The following is a 24,565-nucleotide window of genomic DNA, read 5'->3' on the forward strand; positions in this document are numbered from 1 at the left end:
GTTCCGAGTCTTGATGCATCAAGGCCCACCAATCCTCAATAGACATGGTTGGTCGTGTCATAATGTGTCGTCTGAAATGAATAAATGGCTCCTGTCGCAGTTGGGGGCAAAACAATGTGAGATGCTTTAAAGTTTCAGATTCTTCCCCGCATAGGCGACAGGAGAGCGTTGAATCACTATTAGTTTGGCAAATTGCTACCATTTCCCTTGTTGGAAACTGATTTAAACGAAATTTCATGTACAGAAGTCTGCGTGTGGTGTCTGGAAATTTTAGCAAGTAAGATTGAGCAGCATTCAGTTTTCTTGCTTCTGCTGGGCAAGTTTTCATGATTCTGTGAGCTCCTCGAGTGTCAACTGTGTCGATCCAATCTTGTTGCCATAATAAGGATTTTACTTTGCCAGGATTCACATGAAGTAGCTCTCTGTTAGTACTTAAATCACTTAAGATATTGTCACAACGTTTTAACCATTGGGTCAGAATGCAATTTATCGGACCTGGATCTGCTTTGGTCAGAATCTGATATTGGGGTACAGTTGGAACAATGGTTATTTTTCTGAATTCAGTCAGGGTAGACCATGTTATCATTGCATTGATTGACAGCAAGTTTAGCTCGTATCTTATACAGGCTGTTGGAACGCCTGTTGGGAGGCGCAGGACTTTGGACCAGAAATAATGTTCGAGTGATGGCCATAGGGCGTCTGGACAGTCTAGGGCACAGTTGGCTCCATATGTTATTGCTGGAATGAATTTCATTTTGTAGAAGTCCATAACTGGTTTTAGCGAGTGTTTACCAAATTTCTTGTTTAGTAGGCAGGCTTGTGCAGTTAGTTGTTTGCATTTATCCTTTATTTTCACTACCCATGGTGAATCGTTAATGCTGGAGCTCATGCACATACCAAGATACATGGTCTGATCAACTCTTATTAATGACTCATTCCCAATTCTCCATTTGAACTTTTTCGTGCCCTCTCTGTTTTTATGTTTTTGTAGATCTTGCAGAGTTAGTATTACTGATTTTTTGGAGTTCACTGTTAGACCATTTTGCATGACATATTGATCGAGTATGAACAGTTTCCGTTGCAGGCCTATTGGGTTTAGGTCCAGAAGGACTAGGTCGTCCGCATATAGGAGCCAATTTACCTCGTTTCCATTTATTTTTGGGGCGAAGCCGTTGTTGTTTTCAAAGGCGATCCCCAAATCCGAAATGAACAGGTTAAAAATTATGGCGGCAAGTGGACAACCCTGTTTAACACCTCGGTAGGTTTTTATTGGGTCAGAAAGAAGGCCTTGTTGGTTCAATCTCACTCTTATCACTGTATCAGTGTGAAGAGCTTTAATCGCCAGAAGTAAACTAAGGGGGCAGTTCCAGGTCGCCATTTTCTTCCACAGTAATTCCCGATCAATGCTGTCGAATGCCTGGGATAAATCCACGAAAGCGAGATAGATTTTCTTATTTGCTCTTATTGCGTCCATTTTTAGGATATTAAGCATTAACAGATTTAAGCCACAGCCGACACCTCGGACAAATCCAGTTTGTCGAGGGTCCGTGTGTTTTGTAGATTCAATCCATTTGTTCAGTTGAGTTTGTAGCTGAGTAGCGAAGATTTTCCCGAGGACATCTAGTAAGGCTATAGGCCTGTAATTTTTGGGATCTGCTCTGTTCCCGCTCTTAAAGATTGGGACTATGATTGCAGATTTCCAGCTAGATGGTAAGGAGGCTTCTTCTGCAATTTTTGTGAAGAGTAGCATAAGGAACTTGGACCAACCCTCTGGATTTTGTTTTATTAGATGGTTGGAAAGGCCATCCGGACCCGGTGCTCTTGAGGAGGATGCTCGTAGTATGGCCTGTGTTATACTCTCCTTGTTGAACTTTAAATCCCACTTAGATAACTTCGGAAGTTCAGGCTCTATTGTAGAGCTATGTTTTCTGTAGATCGAGTTGAAATGAGCAAGCCATTCGGCTTGTGTGACCATATTTGTCTGGGTTGCGCTTTGTGGACAATTCATGTTATTTATTAACTTCCAGAAGTCGGCTGAGTTCTTGTTGCTGAGTGCCGCTAACATGGCTTCGCTGTCCAGTTGAAATTGTATTGCTTTATGCGAAATTAGCCAATTTTTATATTGATGTTTTGAGGCTTTTTTTGCAAGCTGACATTGGACGCGATCTAGTTGTGCATGCTGTCTTAGTTCTTTTCTCAATTGCCTCTTTCTTTCTGCGATTTCATTGTTATAGCAGTGTTTTGGAGCAAAGGCCGGTTTATTTGAGCCATTTTGAATTGTCATGAACTGTTTTAAGACTACAGTGTATTCAAGGGTGGAGTCCCTTGAGTTTGTTGTGAGGTTGTAGTATGAATCTGTGATCCACTCCACCTCAAATGGCTTTATTTTTAAGCGAATTCTGTTAGGTTCTACTTCGACCTGATTCTTCCAGATGTTAGGTTTCGCTACGGATGGGCAAAGCAGAGTCAATGTTAATTTGCTGTGGTCGCTATTGAGATCTTCTGAGACAGTTAGTGCCACTGCTCGCTGGTTTAGATTTCCAGAAATAAAGAAGTAGTCTATGATGGATGATGACTTCTCACGTTTCCATGTTTTTTGGGCTGGTATGTCTCCACTAATGTTCCCGTTCACCATTGTGATGTCTCTTTCTAATAAGGCTGAGCACCATTTTGCTGCTAGTTTTTGCATTGGGGTGGAAACTACAACGTCTTGCACATCCCTTATGCACGATAGGTTCAAATCACCACAGCATATTATGTTCGATGCGATTAACAGCGAGCAATACGCATCGATTAAATCCAGCACTATGTTCATAAATTTATTTGTACCAGCTTCTTTGTGGTGCCAGTACAGATTAATTATGTTCAACTGGGTTTTGGTTTCTTTCCCAGAGTTCAATGAAGTTGCTTCTATGATTGTGTGTTGGATATAAGGAGTGAGGTTGAGGGAGCTTTTTACTTTCCATCCCGAGTTTTTTGCCACCATTGTTAGTAAACCAGCAGATGGTCGTCCTTTTTTTCTCGATATGGCTGGGTTTATGACTATTTCATATTCGTCTGACAATGGGCACAGGGTAAGCCACGTTTCCTGCAGGCAAATCACTGACTGATTCAGAGGGCTTTTAATTGATTTATTGAATAAGTGCATGAAACCTCGAGTGTTCCATGAGAGCACATGCATGTGGGGACTACTGTGACTCTGCAGGCGCTAGCTGGATCGCCCACCCAGGACTCCAGCAAGCCAATTCCAATTTTTTGTTGTGTTATTATTCGCCAAGGATTCATGATCGTTGGTATGGTCATTTGCAACGGAGGTGTTTGTTCCTAAAATTGTAATTTTGATGTTTTCTCCCATATTACGGATGTTATTTTCCTGTATTGGACTATTTTGTTCCTTGTTAATTTCTGGCTTGTTCAGCAGTGCCGTAGGTGCAACTTTACGGGGGGAATTTGGGTTAACATTGTTTCCAGGTGTAACCTTGTAGGGTACGGACAAATTTTTGGCTATTACTTCTCTTGCCTTTGTTGAGCAGATATCCGCAAGGTTCGTTCGAGGCACTTCATAAATGTCAAATCCAAGGGACAGCAGAAACGAAACTGCATTTAGGAGTAGATCGCAGACAAGTCTGGAATTTATGTGCAGGCAGACTCTGTCGTTTTGATTATCATTAAAGAAGTCTACTGTTTGAATGTCATTGGACTCTATTGACCGAAGTCCTGGTACATGATGTAAAAGTCTAAGGACGGTGCTTCGATTCAGGGTTAGTCCATCTTTAGTGTCCAATATTCTTTCCAGTATTAATGTGTACTTAGCGCGGTTTCCAAATTTATCTTTATTTGCGAGAAGATTTTGTTGATTTTTGTTAACCTGATTGAATATTACCGTTTTTTTGTGGTCCTTCAAGAAGGGTCGAATTGAGGAACTCGACGTATCGGTCGTGTCTGGTTTTATTTTAGGGTTTCCTTCATCCAGCGTTCTCCAAGTCTCATTCCAGCGGGTTGGGCTGATTTCCGTAGTTGGTTTTTGGGCTTCGTTTCGAACATCCAAACGTCTTCTTTTTTCAGCCATAGTTTCAAATTTATTAGGATTTTCAATAGAGACTGACGGGGTTGCTTCTGTTAGCGGGAGTATTAATTCACAAACACGCCCAGGGCCAGCTCGTGGTGCCTCATTTGCAAGGATTTGCCTGACAGTTTTGACCAGATGGTCAGGGCTTGGGATCTGTTGTGCCACCTCCTCGTCGTCTAATTCAGCATTATTCTCATCTTCATAAACTGAGAGGTTTAAGAGCTCTTCCACGTCAGATTCGGAGCCTTCATCTGGCATAGTTGTTGGTCTTGGTGGATCCGGGCACTTTTGCAAGGCGTCGATATTGGTCTTTTTTGGTGGTTCATTTACTTTGTCTGTATTAACAAATACATTGACTGATTTTAAATTTCTTAGAAACTTCCTTGATCCCGTATTGTTACATTTTCGTTTACATTTTTGATTCTTTTGTTTTTTTTCCCTGTTGTTTGTTTACATCAGTAAGGTGTGCTTTTTGAAATATTCCATACATTTTGTCTTTCATTTCTGTGCGCAGGTTTACTTCTTGTTCGGAGGGATCTTTAATTCTTTCTATGTTAGCTGACGTAGATGGCGTAGGGATACTTATCAGTGCCAAGGTATTAACAGGGGGAGTGGATGACAAGTTTGGGGAACCTGTAATGCCTTCTGTACTAGAAGAAGTAGATGACACTGGGGTGTTTATATTCGCAATACTATCTACAATAAGGATTGATGAAGTATTTGAAAGGGGTTTCATTACAGTTCTGGCTTGTCTTGGCGAAGGAGAAGTGGGATTTACCACTTGCGAGGGAATATCAAGATCAGCGGCCCGAGCTGGCAATAATGGGTTCTTTGGTAAATCTGTCTGTGACACGTCAGAAATAAAGGGTCCCTCTTTTGTAGGTCTTTCCTCGCGTAAAGAGTCTCTGTTGGAAATATTCCCGGTCGGCGATATTGAGTGAGTTATGGGGGTCAATACCTTTTCTTGGCCATTCAATCTTAGTAGAACATTATTAGTCCTTTGCGACATTCCGAGGTCGTCGTTTCGATGGGAGCAACCAACCCATGGAGTTGGTGCAGTGTTTGTCACTTGAGGTATTGGCTCGGAAGCTCTGGAGACGGCACGCAACTCGTCATACATTCTCTTTGATGATTGAGCCTGTTTCAACAAGCTTAACGCCTCTAAAGTTATTTCAGACATTAGACGTTTCTCATCAACGTTTAAGAGTTTCTGGTCCGCAAGGTCTTTAGTTAAGGTTTCGAATCTTTGGATGTAATCCAGCGTTTTCGTGTTTTCCCCGATGTGCAGCAGTTCCACTGTTGCGAGTTTGGTGTTTGTCAAGGCTGTGAGTGCTGTTAGATCTTAACATTATCACTTAATTGCTCATAGAGTTTGAGCATTGGGGCCATGGCAATATACAGCGAGGATGAGACAAAAAGGTATAAGATTATGTAAAGCGTCTTTCACAATGTTTTGGAGCTTGAGATCTTTCAGAGTTTGGGAAGCAGATTGCCTGTAATTATGAGCTTTCCCTTTAGGAGGCTGATGTCTGATGGGTGAATCATTCAGTGATTCATCCAAAGATGAATTGTCAGACGGCTCTTCAATACATGAGGATGTAGTCAACCCTGTGTTGTTTTTCCTGTTGCCTGATGATGACATTGATGGGTTTTGGGAACCAGGTATTCGATTCCATGGTTTCCTATTTTGGGAGCATGGTACAGAAGGAGATACACTGGAGGCAATTCGTCTTCTTTTTCTGGGGCATTTTGGCCATTCGCTTCTTAATCGCATGTTATCCTCAAAGACATTTGCCATAGGGTAGGGTTCAGCAGGAAGGGATTCGCGGTTGGTGTCGCTATCGTTGGGTATTGATTTAGCATTTATAGAGCTGTTAATTTTTGTTAAGTCCACAAGAAGTTTGTTCACTATGGCCAAAGAATTATTTTTCCGTTCATGTTGTGTTTTAAAACCATTAAGGTCGATGCAGTTCGCGAAGGGATGGTTGTTTTTGGATAATCCAGAGTCTTGTTCTTCTGCTTCGGTCGTAGATACAGATAAATTGTTTGTCCGAGGTCTAGTAGCAATGACTCTTTCTTCCGTCTCATGTAAGAATTTATTACGAGGCATTGGACTGTCTTGGTCTATCAGAAGATGGGCGGAGAGGGACTTGGAAGGCAATGACGAAGATCCAGTGGGCGAAGACATGGGCATCATGCAATTCGTGTCAGGGATACAATCAAACCAAGAACCAATGGCTTCCGAGGTTAGCCGTTGGTTTTTTTGGTTATTTGGAGCAAACATATCTTCTGTTTGCGGTGCGGCTCCTGATGATTGTACAAGCCTTGCCGTGTCGGCAGATAGTGTGCATGGGGAATGATCATCATCCGGGTTAATAATGTCAGCTACGAATGCAGATTCACCCGGTGGTGGGACGCCGCTTTCAGCGGGATAGTCTGCACTCGAGTTCGTATAACTCAGCACAAGTTCGATTTCGTCTCTTCGTAGTTCACCGCTAGGGGACTCCTCTTCATACCCTTCATGCTCTCTGCTAGCTGGATTAGTGCTGAGGGATTCTATGTTTTTTTGAGCTGACGAATTATCGGGAAGAAGACTAGTAGCTAACTCAATGTCTATCTCGGTATGCAGTTGATTTATGGAAGAAACAGAATCTTTCCGAGCTCTCACACCGCTAGCGCGAGTGCTCAGATCTTCCATTTGCGCGTGTGGCAGTGATATGGTGCGAGCAGCAGGGGAGGAGGGGGGTTTGTAATTTCTTACTTGGTTTCTCCCAGCTGTTGTGATGTCGAATGCGGAGCGGTTCCAGGCGGCTGCTTGGAAACCTTCAGGACCTTCGACTTCTTCGGCACGTCTCAGCTGCAGACGGGTGACAGGATGATGTATGGTCCTTACGGGAGCTTTGGGCGCTTTTCCTTGATCCATGAAGGTGGAGAAGCAACTAAGCCTCGAGAGCCTCCAGAGACTCACGAGACTCACGAGACTCTGCACGACTCCGCGCCGCTCCGCGGTGTACAGGGGTTTAAGAACACACCCCCTCGGCTGTAGCAAAAAAGTAGAGAGAGGACTGGTACTCCAGGCAGTCCAGCAGGCACAGCAGACTCACGAGACTCTGCACGACTCCGCTCCGCGGTGTACAGGGGTTTAAGAACACACCCCCTCGGCTGTAGCAAAAAAGTAGAGAGAGGACTGGTACTCCAGGCAGTCCAGCAGGCACAGCAGACTCACGAGACTCTGCACGACTCTGCCTTATTAATTCAAACATCCTCACACACCACTCTGGTACTGAGACGAAGGCGGCGGCTATGGAGGTATGCAGGTGGAACAACCAGGGACGTCCACCTAATAGGTTTCGCCATAGTCAGGCAATTGGACTAAACAACCCACACATGGGGTCACTTAACACTCTTAACAGATATGAAAATGCTCGCCACATAGAAGGAGGAGGAAGAGGCTGGAGGGAACTTGAGACACAGGTGCCGGGAACCGTGTCAAGCAGGAGAGATAGAGAGACACAGAGGCAGAGGTCGGCTGCGAGAGTGTGAGGAAATGGGCTGTTTGCAGGCTAAAATGGCCCGAGGGCTACATTTGCAGGCTAAAATGGCCCGAGGACTAGATTTCCCATGAGGACATGGGTTTCTGTGTACTGACGCATACGCACGCTCACGCATGCTACTTAAACTCATCCCCGGCCCATGCTGCTTGTTGTCGATTGTTGCCGTTGCAGGTATGGGCCAGAGGAAAGCAGGTTGCAGAGTTCATGGACCGAGCCCAGGTGGTGAGGAAGGGGCAGGACATGGCCTGCGAGTTGGTGGGTGTTCCAGGGAGCCCCTGTCCCTCACAGAGGAACGAAACAGACTTATGGTGGTGTGAGTTCTCAACACTGGACTGGCATTGCTTGGGGAGGTGCCATAGGGGCCCCCCAAGCCTCAGTCAAGTGCACGCAGGGAAACAGGGAGGGTATGAAAGGCTTGGGAAAGACTAACTTTTGTTTCCAAGCACCTCACGCTGTTCTGTTACAATCGCTAATTACCTGTATGCCGTTTACGCACTGAGGCAAGGAGTATTTATTTGCTGCTATGTGTGCCCCACTGCAGTGTATCTCATGATCTCAATCTGGGCAAGCCACGGAAAGCGGAATCTAGGGTTTTGAACGTTCCCTGCATGGAAATTAAAGAGTGAGGGGTGCTATATGTTTGTGGCTGCTTGCTCTTGTCAACTCCTACAGGGGAGAAATGTGTTCAATACATGTTACTATTTCCAAGTGTATCCTATGGAAATAACCTCTGCCAGGTGGTAAGGCAAGGGGTGCCTGGAGGATCAATGGGGGTGCTTATTGGATATGTTGTTTTCCTGTTTATGTCCCTTTACCATGTTGTGTGCTATAGATGTTATCAGGAGGTTATTTTGATAAAACATGTGCTTATGTTAGTCGCTGTATTAGGAATGAAAGGTGTGCAATACAGGTTCTAGGGGCAATATCCCAATTAAGAAGGGAATAGTTTCTTACCTGTAACTCCATTTCTCCAGCATTGGTATCTTTCATGGATTCACATGCTTAGAATATTCCCCGTCGTCAGGCTGGGAATCCCCGGTACATTATATAGACCCTTTCCCGTAGGAAAACTTTTTCGACGCTTATGCGTCCTATCCACCTCGTTTTGTATCATGCGTGCCCGCGCCGTCAGGACGTCATGATATAAATACAGGCTCCGCCCCCGCGCTCCCTCAGATTTCAGCCCCCAAAGTAGTGGGGTAACCGGTTTGCATGTTCAGGGGAGGCAGGAGGGCGCATGTGAATCCATGAAAGATACCAATGCTGGAGAAATGGAGTTACAGGTAAGAAACTATTCCCTTCTCCAGCATTGGATCTTTCATGGATTCACATGCTTAGAATAGATTACATAGCAGTACCACCCCCAAAGAGGAGGCGTGCATGCAAACCCATATACTTTGTTCGCAAAACTCGTTCCCTATGATCATGTATACATCAGTAATCGTTAACATAGGAAAACGAACCACATACAGTCATAAATTCAATAGGATGCAACCCCTCAGCCGGGGCTTACCTTATTGGAATATGTGCCGAAGCACCGCCTGTCCCATCCGGGTATCTTCTGCATGTTGCTGCGACAGGCAGTAATGGCGGGTAAAGGTGTGTGTAGCCGCCCAAGTAGCCGCCATGCAAATGTCCCCCAGAGGGACTCCGGCCCACAGTGCCGTCGACGATGCCGCTGCTCTAGTTGAGTGAGCTCTTGGCCGTCGTAGAAGAGGCTTCCCTGCCCTGGAATGGCAGTACGAGATGGTAGATGACACCCATCTCGACAGTCCTTGCTTCGAAATGGCTTTTCCTTTAGCACCTAACCCATAGGCCACGAACAGCTGTCTCGTTTCTCTGAACGGTTGCGTACGATGGAGATAAAACTTAAGAGCCCTTTTTACATCCAATGTGTGTAGCATGCGCTCCGCTTCCGAGCATGGATCCGGAAAAAACGTAGGCAACACAATAGAGGAGTGTTTATGGAACACCGACGGACCTTTTGGTATAAACTGCGGGTTAGTGGCAAGGACTACCTTGTTCTTGAAAAATCGTAAGTATGGTGGGTCCACCATTAGAGCCTGAACTTCTGAAATACGTCGTGCTGAAGTGATGGCCACAAGGAAGGCAAATTTCCACGACAGAAATTTTAGAGACGATGATGACATTGGCTCAAAAGGAGGCTTCATAAGAGACGTTAAGACCAGATTGAGACTCCACTCCGGCGGAAATTTCTTCTCTGGAGGAAAACTCCGAAAAAGGCCTTTAAGGAAGTGCTTAATCAGGCGGTCACTGAACAAAGGTGCCGAGTGGCGTCAACGAGTAAACCTGGAAATGGCTGCAAGATGTACTTTTATTGAAGATACCGACAGGCCCTTTTGAGCTAAGAGCAGCAAGTATGGAAGGAGCTGTTCTGGCTTAATCGATTGCGGGGCCAAACCTGGTTGATCCTCACACCATTGACAGAAACTTTTCCATTTGTACGCATATGAGGCGTTTGTGGAAGGTGCTCCTGCCGCTTGTAGGATACGCCGGCAGTCCTCCGGAATCGTCAGCCGACCAAATTCGGCGAAGTCAGGAGCCAGGCCGTCAACTGGAGGCTGTCCGGGTCGTGATGCCAAACAACCCCGTCCTGTCGAGACAGAAGGTCGGGGGTCTTCTTGAATCTCATCGGTTCCGCCGCCGCTAAGTGTAGCAGGTCTGAAAACCACACCTGTCTGGCCCAGTATGGGGCCACCAGAATTACACGACATGGGTACCTGAGGATCCATTGCAACGTCCTCCGGGCCAGGGGAAATGGAGGGAATGCGTACATGAATTTGTTCGTCCATGGAAAGGAGAACGCATCCCCCAGAGAGCCCTGATGAGGCCATCTGCTTGCGTACTGATGGCATTTTTTGTTGTTCTTCGTTGCAAACAGGTCTATGGACGGGTGTCCCCATTTCTTGAATACTTGTAGTAGTTGTTGGTCGTTCAGTACCCATTCGTGAACTTCGTTCATTTCTCTGCTGAGGGCATCGGCTTCCACGTTTTTCACGCCTGGTAGGTGGAACGCTAAGATTTTCATGTTGTGTTGTAGGGCCCAATGCCAGATTTTCTGTGCCTCTGTCGATAGGGACCTGGAACGTGTCCCTCCTTGTTTTCTCAAGTAGAACATCGTAGTGGTGTTGTCCGTCATGACACGCACCACCGAGTCCCTCAGTTGAGGAAGAAAAGATTTTAGAGCCCATCGCACTGCTCTCAGTTCTAGCAGGTTGATATGCAGGGAGGACTCCTGCAAGGACCACTGGCCTTGTACTTGTAACATATCCAGATGAGCTCCCCATCCGCTCAGCGATGCATCCGTCACTATCGTCTTTTGGAACTCTGGTTCCAGTAGAGGCATCCCTTTCACTAGATGAGTAGACACTCTCCACCAGCCGAGTGCTTGAACTAGTTGTTCGTCGACGACCAGTCTGTCGGACCATCGACCTCGGCTCTGCGCCCAACGGTCCGCTAGAAATTCCTGGCAAGGTCTCATAAACAGACGACAGTTGTTTATCAGCGGAATGCAGGACGACATGGTCCCTAGCAGGGACATGTACTTGCGCACCGAGACCTTGGTACCGACTCTCCATTCCGACGCCTTGTATTGAAGTTTCTGAATTCTTTCGCTGGATGGTCTCACCAGGCTTGTGTGTGTATGAAACTCCGCTCCTAGGAAGACCAAGGTCCTCGAAGGCTCTACGGAGGACTTGTTGAAGTTTATTGCGAAGCCCAGTTCCTGTAAGAGGGACATTGTGGCTCGTAGACTGTCTCGTGTTTGTTCCTTGGATGAACCTCTGACTAGCCAATCGTCTAGATATGGATAGACATGATGACCATCCTTCCTTAAATGGGCCGCTATAGGGGCCAAGCACTTGGTGAACGTCCTGGGGGAGGACTTGAGCCCGAACGGGAGGACCTTGAACTGAAAATGCTTTCTCCCGACGACGAATCTTAAATATCTCCTGTGTCGTGGGCGTATTGGAATGTGAAAATAAGCATCTTGAAGGTCTAGTGATGATAGATAATCCATGGGTTGCACCGACCTGATAACCTCTTGGAGATTTAGCATTTTGAATGTTAGGCTCTTTAGCCACTTGTTGAGTACCCTCAGGTCGAGAATGGGCCTCCATTTGCCGTTTGGCTTTTTTACAACAAAGAACCTGGAATAAACTCCTTGTCCTTCCTGTGCCACAGGAACTCTCTCTACCGCCCCTTTTTGCAACATAAGCGCCGCCTCTTGACGTAGGATTCGGAGGTGGGGCTGTGTCGAGAATAAAGGAGGAAGACGCGGAGGCTTGTCTTTGAATTGCAGCGCATGACGCATGCGAATCGTGTCTAGGACCCATCGATCTGTGGTGATGCAGTTCCATCGGTCGAAGTGATGAGACTCGACCCCCCAGGACGTTCCGAAGGCCGTCATTGGTTGCTGGTTTGCTTGGATTTCGTCGACGACGGGCGTGAGCCTCGCCGTCTGGAGGCTTGATAATCCCTTCTTCCACGTGCCGACTGGGACGCTCGTCTGAACCCTTGTGAAGAGTAAGAGGGCCTGAATCCACGGTCCCTCGAGGCTCCAAAGCGGGAGTTTCCAGAAGCACCCCTGAAGGGGCGAAAAGAACGAACATTTTTACCCGTTTGAAGGGCGCCGAGGGACCTAGCAGTATCCGTGTCTTCTTTCATCCCTTTCAGCGCTTCATCAACCTTTTCGCCAAACAGGTGTACCCCTTCGCATGGCATGTCAAGGACTTTGTACTGGACTTCCGGATGGAAAGTAGTACATTTGAGCCACGCTTGCCGACGAAGCACTACTCCATGGTTGATTTGTTTGAACCCAGATTCTGCTAGGTCAACTGCGATATTGATAGCGTGGTTCGAGGCCTCTTCGCCATCCCGCACCAGTAACATAGCTGCTTTCCGGTGTTCGTCTGGCAGGTGATCTAGGATAGGGGCTAGTTTGTGCCACATTTCCCTATCATATCGTGATACGATCGCTAAAGAATTGGCTGCTCTTACTGTCGTCGCTCCGACCGAGAGCACCTTCTTTCCAAAGGCGTCCTGTCTCCTAGCCTCGCTTTCAGGTGGCGTTGAACATTTTTGCTGGACCCTGGCCTTCCTAGCCGCTGCCGCCGACACCACCGAGTCAGACAGAGGCTGTGCTGTTAGACATTTTGGAGTGGACTCCGGAGCTTTAAACTTTTTCTCGAGCCGTCCCTTTATGGCTGGTTCCGAGAACGGATGGCGCATCGTCTTGAGACCTTCTTGCCACACGTGGTCTAGGATTGGGATGGCAAATACCGATTTTCTCCTTTGACCCATATGGTCAAAAAGGAAACAGTCTTTCTTCTGCTCCTCAGGAATCAAGCCGAATTCGGAACAAGCTTTCCCCATCATTGCATGGAAGGCTCCCACATCATCCGGGGGAGATGGCTGTGACTGGCTTCTCGTAGACTCTACCTCTACATCCGAATTCCATGTTGGGTCCCTCGAAGGTGACCGGGAGATGTCTGACCCTGAGTCACCCAGTATAGAATCGGACTCCGACAACTCACCCTCCTCCTGTGCTCGAGGACGATCTATTACTGCCTGGGGAGCCGATGGGTGTTTCGTCGTCGAACGAGCCGTACAAGTTTGCTCGTCGACGGAGGGTACAGACAAAAGTGACGATGACGTCCCGGGTTGAGGGAACTGCGTATCCAGCCGCTGCAGGAGCTTCTGAAGAGTATTAAGCACATCCAGAGACAAAACCGTCTGGGGGGTCAATAACGTGGACGATATCGGTACCATACCCCCGCTCGCACTCGTCGCCGTCGACGTGGAAGGCCGTAAGCCTAAATCCGATGGCTGCAGAACCGGATCACCTTCTCCTTCTACCGAGCCGACCGTGTCTGGCTGCAGTAAGACCTCCGGGGGGATCGGGTCATAAACCTCGGGCAGCCAAGCCATGGACTGAGTCTCCGTCGACGGGGGAATCCCCACCGCTGCTGCTTGAACGGTAATAGGCATCGTCAATGACACCGAGGTCGACGAGCAAGTCGTCGTCGAGCCCTTAGACTTTGTCGTCGATTTTGATGCCGACTTCCCGGCTGAGGCATCCCGACTCATGGAAGACCTGGGACGGTCCCCTGAGGAGGATTTAGACAGCGCTAGCCTCTCCGTCTTAGATGATGAGGAGGAGGACTTTTTATGTGATGAGGAAGATCCATCCTGTTTCCTCTTATGCTTGTCCTCAGGAGCGCATTTCAGCTGGCCGTACCTTCTTCGATGGAGGTTCCGACTTACTCCTGGAGGCCGTGGAGCCAACTTCCGAAGCCGGGTAGGCCCCTGCTCCGTCATTAAGCCAGTCGACCAGCCTTCTTTTTCGGTCCTTAAGCGTTTTTTGGGAGAAACCCTGACAAATTTCGCATGTATCCGCCGAGTGGTGCGGGTGGAGACAGTAGATACAGTCCATGTGGCCATCTCCTTCATAAACCTTCTTGAGGCCACAGGTTGCACACGGGCGAAATAACGTTTTTCCGGACATAATTCTCCAGAATTTGAACTTCGCCGAAGCGAAACAGACAAAACAACCTAGTTTTCACTAGTAGTAAAACACGAGGATCCCACTACTTTGAAAGACAGTTGAAATCTGAGGGAGCGCGGGGGCGGAGCCTGTATTTATATCATGACGTCCTGACGGCGCGGGCACGCATGATACAAAACGAGGTGGATAGGACGCATAAGCGTCGAAAAAGTTTTCCTACGGGAAAGGGTCTATATAATGTACCGGGGATTCTCAGCCTGACGACGGGGAATATTCTAAGCATGTGAATCCATGAAAGATCCAATGCTGGAGAAGGGTATTGAACTGATGCCAGGAGACGGTAGGAGGTCTTTTCACGGTAGATGACTGTTATGCTAGGCATGATTTTTCCCTAATTTCACCAAAGCTATCCAATTCAAGGACCCAAAACCTCTTTCCGGTTACCACTCCCCCCCTATCTATCCACACCTTCTCCCTAACCCTCTCCCCACCCATTGGCTGCCTCGAGGTTACCCGTGTAAACTGGAATCAGGAGTCTATGCCATCCAAGATGGGAGCTGTCAACTGCATTTGGCTTCCGTGGCTAGGAAGGAGTTGTGAGATACTCCAGGGATGGGACATAAGGAACAAGTTACTTACCTGTAACTGTTGTTCTCCAGCATGGATTCACATGCTCATGAATATTCCCCATCGTCAGGCTGGGAATCCTCGGTAAAGAAAAATCAGTATCAGTTTCGTTTCTGATCTGTCTTTCGTAGTAGTAACCAATCACTGATCTCTGCGTCATAATGACCACAGCCAATGACTGCCATCTCCCTAAACCCGACCTCTGGAAGCCATCTAGAGATTTGGTAGCACGTGAAGTGGCAGTATGACCAAGTGAAGAGCCGGAAGAGGGGTAGGCGGGAGGGTTCGCATGTGAATCCATGCCAGACCCATGCTGGAGAACAACAGTTACAGGTAAGTAACTTGTTCCTTCTCCAGCATGGGGTCTGGCATGGATTCACATGCTCATGAATAAAAGAATACATAGCAGTACACACATGCACAACCACGGGAGGTGGCAAAGGCTCGCCATTAAGCATTACATCCAAAACTCAACATTAAGCAATTCTTACCTCCTCACCAGGCTCACCTTAGGCGAATAAGTTACGCAGCACTGCTTGGCCGACCCTGGACTCCTCCCTGGAATCCCGATCGACGCAGTAGAATTTCGTGAAGGTGTGCGTCGACCTCCACGTAGCATCCCTGCAGATGTCCAGCAAGGGCACACCAGATAGGAACGCCGTGGTAGCTGCGATCGCTCTGGTGGAATGGGCTCTCGGACGGCCAGGCAGCGGTCGGTTTGCCAACCGATGACAGTACATGATACAGCCGGAGAGCCATCTGGAAATGGAAGCCTTCGAGAGAGCCTTCCCCTGATTGACAGGTCCAAAGTTCACAAAAAGTTGTGACGTCTTCCGAAAACTCTTTGTGCGGTCCACATAGAACTTCAGCGCTCTAGCCACATCCAGCGAGTGCAAAGTCCTTTCAGCCGGCGACGAAGGCGACGGGAAGAAAACAGGCAACACCAAGGGTTCGTTGAGGTGGAAGTCCGACGGCACCTTGGGCATGAAGGAGGGGTGCGTCCTGAGCACTACCCTCGTGTCGTGAAAAGTCAAGTACGGGGGCTTGCAGGAAAGGGCCTGGATCTCTCCCACCCGTCGTGCGGAGGTGATGGCCACAAGAAACGCTGTTTTCCACGACAAGAACTTCAACGGAGCTGAGTGCAGAGGCTCGAACGGAGGTCCCATGAGCTTGGTCAGCACCACGTTGAGCTCCCACGCCGGGGCCTTCACCGGCGGGAACGATCTGAACAGGATATCGCAGCAAGATGAATCTTGATGGAAGCGTCCGCCAGTCCAGCCTTGTCCAGCGTCAGCAGGTACGGCAGTACTTGAGGAGCCGTAATCCGTAGAGGGTTAATCTTCTGTGCGTGGCACCAGACAGAGAACCTCTTCCATTTGTGTCCATAGCATTTTAGAGTTGAGGACGCCCTGGCCTTTGCAAGAACCTCTCTGCAGTCGGCCGGTATGTCGTAACCTCCAAACTTTAACGCTGCAGGTGCCAGGCCTGCAAGTTCAGCGACTTCGGGTCGTGATGGAGGATGGCGCCTCCTTCCCTGGAGAGAAGATCCGCGTCCACTGGCAGCTTGATTGACGGGGACGCTGACAAGTCCAGAAGGTCCGGGAACCATATCTGCCTCGGCCACGCAGGTGCGACGAGGATCATCCTGCACCGTGACCTCTTGAGCTGGTTGATGAGCCGTATCAGCAGCAGCAATGGAGGGAACGCATATAGGAACATGCCCTCCCAGGGGAACGAGAAAGCATTGCCCATGCTCCTCGGCTGGGGAAACCTTCTGGCGAACCTCCGGCACTTGGAGTTCGTCGCCGTCGCGAACAGATCGATCTGGGGTGTGCCCCACCGTCGGAAGAGGCGGTCCACCAGATCCTGTCGTAGTTCCCACTCGTGGCACGAGCACAGCTCTCTGCTGAACGAGTCGGCGATGGTGATGTTTATCCCTGCCAGATGAAACGGCACCAGAAACATCCCTTGAGCGACGGCCCAATGCCACAGATCCTGAGCCTCCTTGGACAGGGCTGGGGATCTGGTACCGCCCTGCTTCCTGATGTAGAACATGGAGGTGGTGTTGTCGGTGAAGATCCTCACCACCTTGCCCTTGAGGGACAGAAGAAAGGACCTGAGGGCCCAAAACACTGCACGGAGTTCCAGGACTTTGATATGGAGGGACTTCTCCGTCGGCAGCCAAAGGCCCCTCACGTGCAGATTTTCGGTGTGCGCTCCCCACCCTTCCAGGGCGGCATCCGTGGTCACCGTCTTCTGGTGGCCCGGGGTCTGGAAGTCCATGCCCGCCGTCAGATGCGCGCGGGTGCCCCACCACCGGATCGCTCGTCGGAAGCTCTCGTCGAGTGTGATCCTGTCCTCGAAGCTGCCCGTCGTCTGGATCCAGCGAGCGTCCAGGAACTCCTGTAAAGGGCGCATCCGAAGCCTGCACAGGCGGATGAGATAAATGCAAGAAGACATAATTCCGAGGAGGGACTTGATGGACCTCACCCTGGCCGCGTCCGCAACCAGCATCCGCTGCACCTTGCCCAAGATGGCCCTCGTCCTTTCCTCCGACGGAGAGGCCAGAAGTGCCACTGTGTCGAGCTTCGCTCCCAGAAACAGTGCGTCTTGTGCGGGGACCAGGTGGCACTTGGCGTAGTTTATGGAGAATCCCAGGTCCGTGAGTAGTTGGACGGTCCTCGCTGTGTGCTCCGCGGCAAGCTCCTTTGTCTTTGCTCGGATGAGCCAGTCGTCCAGGTAGGGGTAGACATGGACCCCCTCCAGGCGCAGCCGCGCCGCCACCGGTGCGAGGCACTTGGTGAACACCCTGGGTGCCGACCTCAATCCGAAGGGAAGGGCTCTGAACTGGTAGTGACGCCCTTGGACCACGAATCTGAGAAACTTTCGGTGTCCCTTTAGGATGGGGATATGGAAGTAGGCATCCTCCAAATCCAACGACGACAGGAAATCGCCCTCCTCCAGTTGACCCAGGACGTGCTGGAGGGTGACCATCCGGAACTTCTGTGCCTTGATGAATTTGTTCAGTCGTCGTAGGTCCAGGATGGGACGCCATCCTCCTGTCTTCTTCACGAGGAAGTATCTTGAGTAAACTCCAGAGCCCCGAAGCCTCTTTGGGACGAGCTTGATGGCACCTTTCTTGAGCATCGCCTTTACCTCCAAGTTGAGGGACGCGATGTTCCTTCCTGGCCACGGGGGAAACGCGTGGGCACTTCTTTAGAAACTCAAGCAGGTGACCCTGGGCCAGAGCGTCCAGCACCCAACGGTCGGTGGAGATGGACTCCCACACGCTGACGAAGCTCGCCAGCTGGCCTCCCACCGGGGTGCTTCGTTGGGGGCCCGACCCCACGGCCGGTTCAGTCCTGCTTTGACGAGGCTTTGCCGCCTTGTCCTCCTTGGCGACGACAGCGGGGTCCGCCCGTCTTGCCTCGTCCCCTGTAGGCTTCCAGTGACGACGAACGGGTCGCTTGACGATCAGTGGAAAATCCGCCACCGGAACCTTTGGAGGCACCCTGCTTTCCTCCGCTGCTCCGAAAGGGCGGCCGTCGTTGCTGGAGAACACCAAGAACCCGGGCCGTCTCCGTGTCCGTCTTGATGGCTTGTAGGGAATCGCCCACTGTTATCCCAAACAGGTTGCTCCCGTCGAACGGCATGTCCAAGACTCTGGTCTGCACGTCCTGACGGAAGTCAGTTGCCTTTAGCCATCCACGCCGCCTAAGGCACCCGCCGTTGCCCAACTGGCGAAATCCAGTGTCAGCGATGTCCGTCGCTATCGTAATGGCGTGGTCCGACGCCACTTCTCCTTCCTGCAAGATCTCTAGGGCCTCCGCCCTCTTGTTGTCTGGTAAGAAGTCCAGCAGGGGGGCGATTTTGTACCACAACTCCCTGTCGTAGCGGGCTACGATAGCCAAGGCGTTGGCAGTCTTAATCGTCGTCGCTGCCGATGAGGTGACTCTGCGTCCCATCGTGTCCAATTTCTTTCCCTCGCCGTCTGGCGGGGAGGTTGACGTAGAGGCTGAGGCCCCCCCGCTTTCTTCCTGGCCGCCGCAGAGACGACCGAGTCCGGGGTCGGCTGTGCCCGAAGGCACAAGGGGGCCGCGTCCGGGACCCGGTACTTCTTCTCGTACCGAGTCCCTTCTCGCAGGCGTTGTGGATGGGTTCTTGAGGAGGGCGAGACCCTCATCCCAGATATCGTCCAGTAGAGGTACAGCGAGGACAGTCTTCCTCTTGGTCTCGCGCCGTTGAGAGCTGGAAAAGCTCGGATGCCCGGACGATCATGGCATGAAATGATCCAATCTCGTCGGGCGGGGAAGCCCGGGGAGGAGGTGACGATGGGAGATCCTCGTCGTAAACCTCGTCTGTGCCCGTCGCGGCTGTGTCAGTCCCCGTATCATCCCCACGGGTCGTGGACGGGAAGGAGGGCTGAGCAGGGTGCGATGGTTGAAAAGGAGGTGGAGGATGAATCCTCCTTCTCTTAGGAGGGCGGCTCCCAGAAGGGCCTGGCTCCGGGTCCCCCGTCGGGAGCGGTTCCTCCGTTGGTGGTAACGGCAATCTCGTCCTTATCTCCGAGCATAAGGACTGTATAGCCAACAAAATGGCTGCCGAGTTGTCTTGCGGCACTGGTTGAGGGGATTCTGCCCGTCGGCACCCTCGACGTTCTCGTTGTCTCCTACGTCGGGGTCCCTCCCGACGGGCTGGTCTTCCACGCCAACGCTGTGGCTTAAGACTTCGATCAGCTCCTCCTCAGAGGTTGAGGCCGAATCCACGACGACCTCCTGCCCCCCCTTTTTCTTCTCAGTCAGAGGTTTCACGGGGGTCCTGTCGATGGGCATGAAAGAGGACTCCCTCCGCGGTGGCAGGGAGACTCTGGGCCCACGAGGTCGCCACCACTGGTGTAGCCTCCACAGGCTGAGCCTGGGCCGCCGCGACTGTCTCAATAGAGGCCTTGGCCGGGTGGATCAAGGCTTTCACCACCTTAGGTACGTTCACCGCCTTCTCCTTGGGGGGAGGGTCACCGCCTCGCTCCCCCTCCGATGGGGCCTTCGAGCTCGACCGGGGTCTCTCCAGGAGCTTCGCCGGGTGCTCGGCCTTCCTCTCACCCGAGCCAGAGCGTTGGATCGTGGTTGATGGCGCCGGGGAGGATGCGCCCTGCCTGGCGCCCGTAGAGCCCGACCGTTCGGCGCTCCTGGTGCCAGCGGACTCGCGGTGCTTGGCCTTCTGTTGGACCCCCGTCGCTGGGGCGCCCTCAAAGGTCTTAGCAGACCGCTCAGACTTCTTCTCGCCTGACGGGCTCTTCCCTTCCAGCCAGTTGGCGAGACGCAGATGGCGGTCCTTCATGGTCCGCTCCGACATATTGCCGCAAAACGCACAGTCCTTCTCCACGTGAGTCTTGTCCTCATGCAGGCAGTAGAGGCAAAGGGAGTGTTCGTCCTCCTTAAAGACATTCTGAAGCTGGCATCCAGGGCAGACCTTGAACAGCTTTCCAGGCATCGAGCTTCCCTTCTCCTGGGCCATGATCGAGATGGGCCTGAGAAACTTCTGGAGTCCTCCAAAAGCGTGGCTCGACGAAATCTTCACCCTTGAGGGGCGTAGAAGAATCCGACACAGGTCCCTGTTGATCAGATAAAGAAACGGTGGAGCTTGAGGCTCTTTTGACCGAAAAAGAGAACATTTTCCTAAGAAAAAGGGCGAAAAAAGCAAAAAAGCCCGAGAGCAATAGCACGAGGATCCCAACACTTGAACGTGCGGTAAAAATCTGAAGATGGCTGCCAGAGGTGGGGCTTAGGGAGATGGCAGTCATTGGCTGTCGTCAGTATGACGCAGAGATCAGTGATTGGTTACTACACGAAAGACAGATCAGAAACGAAACTGATACTGATTTTTCTTTACCGAGGATTCCCAGCCTGACGACGGGGAATATTCATGAGCATGTGAATCCATGCCAGACCCCATGCTGGAGAATCACCAACCCCCTTCTGTGGGATATTAACACCGCCCAAGCCATATGGAGTCCCCTCCACCCTTAACAGAGGTGCTTAAGGCACTACAGGATATTCAGGCAGAGTTCATTCAGTCGCGGTATGATACCACTACATTGAAGATGCAATTTAGTGGTTTGATAGCTTAAGGTACACCACTTCAGGGAGAAGCGGCGGTGGCTTCGAATTCAGGTTCATCTAGTCGAGCAAGTACAGTAGTGCTGCAACACCACTTAGGAGTTCCGCTGGCAGCACCAGAGAGGGTAGTCGGGATCTTAGGAAGTTTTACACCTTTTTGACACAAACTAAACTACACTTATGCAAACCAACGGCTTTTGAGTCCGCCCAAGCCCAGACAGCATTTGTTATTTCTTACTTGTCAGGGGACGCCGCAGCTTGGGACAATTTCCATTAGTACAGAAAGATGTTAGATTGTATGATTGGGCAGTATTTTCAGTGGAATTTTCACACTTGTTTGATCACCACAATGTGTCCTTTGCCCAAGATGACATGCATTACTCACCGTAATAGCATTTCTGATGATTGTATCGGCTTAGTTTCACATGCTGTACACATGGTCCGACATCCAGTGGTAACCGCAGAGTATTGCATCTTGTCTTTCGAGGATCGAAAGGGGACGTCGGCATAGGCATGTCTAACACTATCCCTAAAGTGACGTGTAGTATACCCAAAATCCCTCATGCACCGAGGTCCCTCCGATTGTATTTTTTCTGCCATGAGAGAGCCCAAGGCTAACTTGAGTGAGTACATAAAAGAGAGAAAGTAGTAAGACGTCTACATTGTGGGCGCATGTGCGCATGTGAATCCAAGCAGATACAATCATCAGAAATGCCATTACGGTGAGCAATGCAGGTCTTGTGATGCTAGTTAATCTGCTTAGAATCACATGCTGTGCATAGACTAGCGAGCGGTACCCAGAGTTGGAGGTGGGCTGTGAGAAGGAACAGTAGTGAAAAGATGTCTTCGTACTACTTGTCCGACCTGAGAATCATACCTAGAATGAGTGTCCAGGTAATAGTGTTTTGTAAAGGTGTTTACAGAACTCCAGGTTGCTGCCTTGCAAATCGAATCTAGGGGAACATTTGCAATGAATGCTATGGAAGAAGCCCCAGTGCCTCCAGTAGAATGTGCTCTAGGCTTGAAGGGGAGTTCTCTCTTAGCAAGAGTGTAACAAAGTGTGATGCATTTGACTATCCACCTTGAGATAGCGGACTTAGAAACAAGATCCCCATCTCTGCCAGCTGCCACTGAAACGAAAAATGGGTTTGTTTTGCTCAGTGGTTTTGTTCTTTCCAGGTAAAACATGACTGCCCTGCGCACATCTAACGTGTGTAGGCTTCTTTCAGCCATGTTAGTGGGGTTCTGGAAGAAAGTGGGCAGTTCTATTGACTGGTTCACGTGGAACTTGTATATAAATGTAGGCGCAAATCGAGGGTGAGTGCGCAGAACCACCTTATCTCTGTGGACAGTAAAGAAAGCGTCTAGTACTGAAAGGGCCTGTAGTTCACTAACCCTTCTAATACAAGTGATAGTCACTAGGAAGGCTGTCTTATAGGTAAGGTCCTTTAGACTTGCCTTGTGCATGGGCTCAAAGGGGTACCCCATGAGTCTAGTCAGAACCACATTTAAGTCCCATCCGGGAGCTGGGTTAGAAATGGGGAGCTGAATCCACTTAACCTCTTCCATGAAAGCCTTAATAACTGTTATTTTCCACTGTGACACCTTTTGTTGTGAGATAGTGCAGGCTGAGAGAGCAGCTAAGTGAACTTTTAGGGAGTTAAAAACCAGGCCTGAATCCAGTAAGTGGGTCAGGTACAATGTGAGTGGGAGAACAGTCAATGGGATTGACGGTTTTGGCATTACACCAGATAACAAAGCGTTTCCATTTACTGGAATAGCAGTACCGGGTGTTAGGTTTTCTCGCTTCCCTGAGAATGTCCATACATCCCTGAGGGAGTTGAAGGTGTCCGAACTATGACCTCAGGAGCCAGGCCGCGAAGTTCAGAGTTTGCAGGCATGGGTGCAGAGTCTCTCCCCTGTCCTCAGATAACATGTTGTACGGGCAGGGCAGTTTCATCGGAGGGGAGGGGGACATCTCCATCAGATGAGAGAAATAGGGTTGGCGGGCCCACATGGGGGCCACCAATATCATGGTGACTGGTTCCTGGTGCATCTTGTGCTCGATCTTGTTGAGTAAGGGAGTCGGGGGGTGGGAGGGCATATACAAATTTCCTTGACCATGCTATCCAGAGCCATTCCCCTTGGAACGGTTCTGTGGGTACCTGGAGGCGTAATCTTGGCATTGAGCGTTCTCCAGAGTTGCGAACAAGTCGATCTCTGAGAAACCCCTTTCTGCGAAAACGTTGGAAACAATGACTTTGTGTAGTCGCCATTCGTACTTTATGGGCAGTGGGAAATCTCTGCTGAGCACGTCTGCCAGAAGATTGAGTTCCCCTGGAACGTGTTTGGACAACAGGAACATCCTGTGTTTGAGAGCCCATATCCAAATGTTTTGGGACAGCTTGGATAGCCCTGGAGAGTGGGTGCCCCCTCGTTTGTTCAGCTAGTACATGGCTGTGGTGCTGTCTGTCAAGATCAGGAATGTCTTCCCCTGTAACTGTGTCTGAAAGACTTTCAGTGCTTTGAATACCGCTAATAGCTCCAACAGATTTATGTGGTTGGACGCTACTTGTGGGGACCACACGCCGTGCACAGTCTGCTGAAGCAGGTGAGCCCCCCCCACCCCGTGAGCGATGCGTCGGTCGTGAGACTGGCTTCTATTGTGGGGGTGGTGAAGGTCTTCCCCTTCAAGGAGGTTTTCCCTCGACCACCAACGCAGAGAGAGAAGGTGGGCTGGCGACAACTACCAGATCTTCCCGCTGGCCTGACACCACTGGCTGTTGAGCCACTCTTGCATGGAACGCATGCGCAGACGCGCGTGAGAAACTAAGCAAATGCAGGACGCCATCATCCCTAACAGTCGCATGGCTTTGCATACCGTCACTTCCCGACTGGCTAGATATTGAGGGATCTGAAACATGTTTTGACCCTCTCGTTGGAGGGGAAGACGAGGCTGTCTTTCTTCCGAATTAGAGCCCCTAGAAACTGTGAATTGACTTGGATCTAGGCTGGATTTCTGCTCGTTGATGGAGAATCCCAGACTGACTAAGAGGTCTATTGTCTTCTGAGTGGTCAATAGGCATGTTTCGTAGGACTCCCCTGTTATGAGCCAGTCGTCGAGGTAAGGGTAAACCGGGACGGATAGTCTGCGCAGGTGTGCTGCCGCTACTGCCAGTACCTTTGTTAAACACCCTCGGTGCGGAGGCAATGCCGAAGGGGAGTACCTTGAACTGATAGTGCTTGTCCGCGGCTTCCAAACGTTCGGGATACACGCGAGGGCCGCCGAAACAAACCACACGCAGACTCGTACATGGTTCCATATTCCGGCGCTTGTGACTGAGCGAGCGAGTGCCCCGCGGAACAGATGCATTTTTCTACCGTGAACAAGCCGGCAGCTATCTAGCTGGTGGAAGCAAGATTGAATTCTTCTCTTCTATGAAGTGAATTTCACTCCATCAAGACACCATAATACCCCATCATTGAGGGGTCCACTCTTTCCTGTGTTTGTACCCAGGAGGAGTTTTTTTTTTTCCATTTCCAAAAGTGAAGAACTGGATAAAGAAGGAATGCAAGGACTATATACATACATAAAAGAAGAATCTGGTCATGGAAGGACAAGGACTAATTAAGATGCCTTTCCGTTGACCATATAAATCCATTGCTGTTCCTA

General features: G+C 50.0%; 1 protein-coding gene across 5 annotated transcripts in view; it reads right to left on the reverse strand.

The window, feature by feature from the left end:
- Positions 1-24,565, reverse strand: part of TTC17 (tetratricopeptide repeat domain 17) — a 2,246,693-nt gene that overhangs the window by 899,528 nt on the left and 1,322,600 nt on the right. The gene's annotated exons all lie outside the window — the stretch shown is intronic.

Source organism: Ambystoma mexicanum, chromosome 11, assembly GCF_040938575.1.
Source record: "Ambystoma mexicanum isolate Mex_15411 chromosome 11, UKY_AmexF1_1, whole genome shotgun sequence".
NCBI lineage: Eukaryota > Metazoa > Chordata > Amphibia > Caudata > Ambystomatidae > Ambystoma > Ambystoma mexicanum.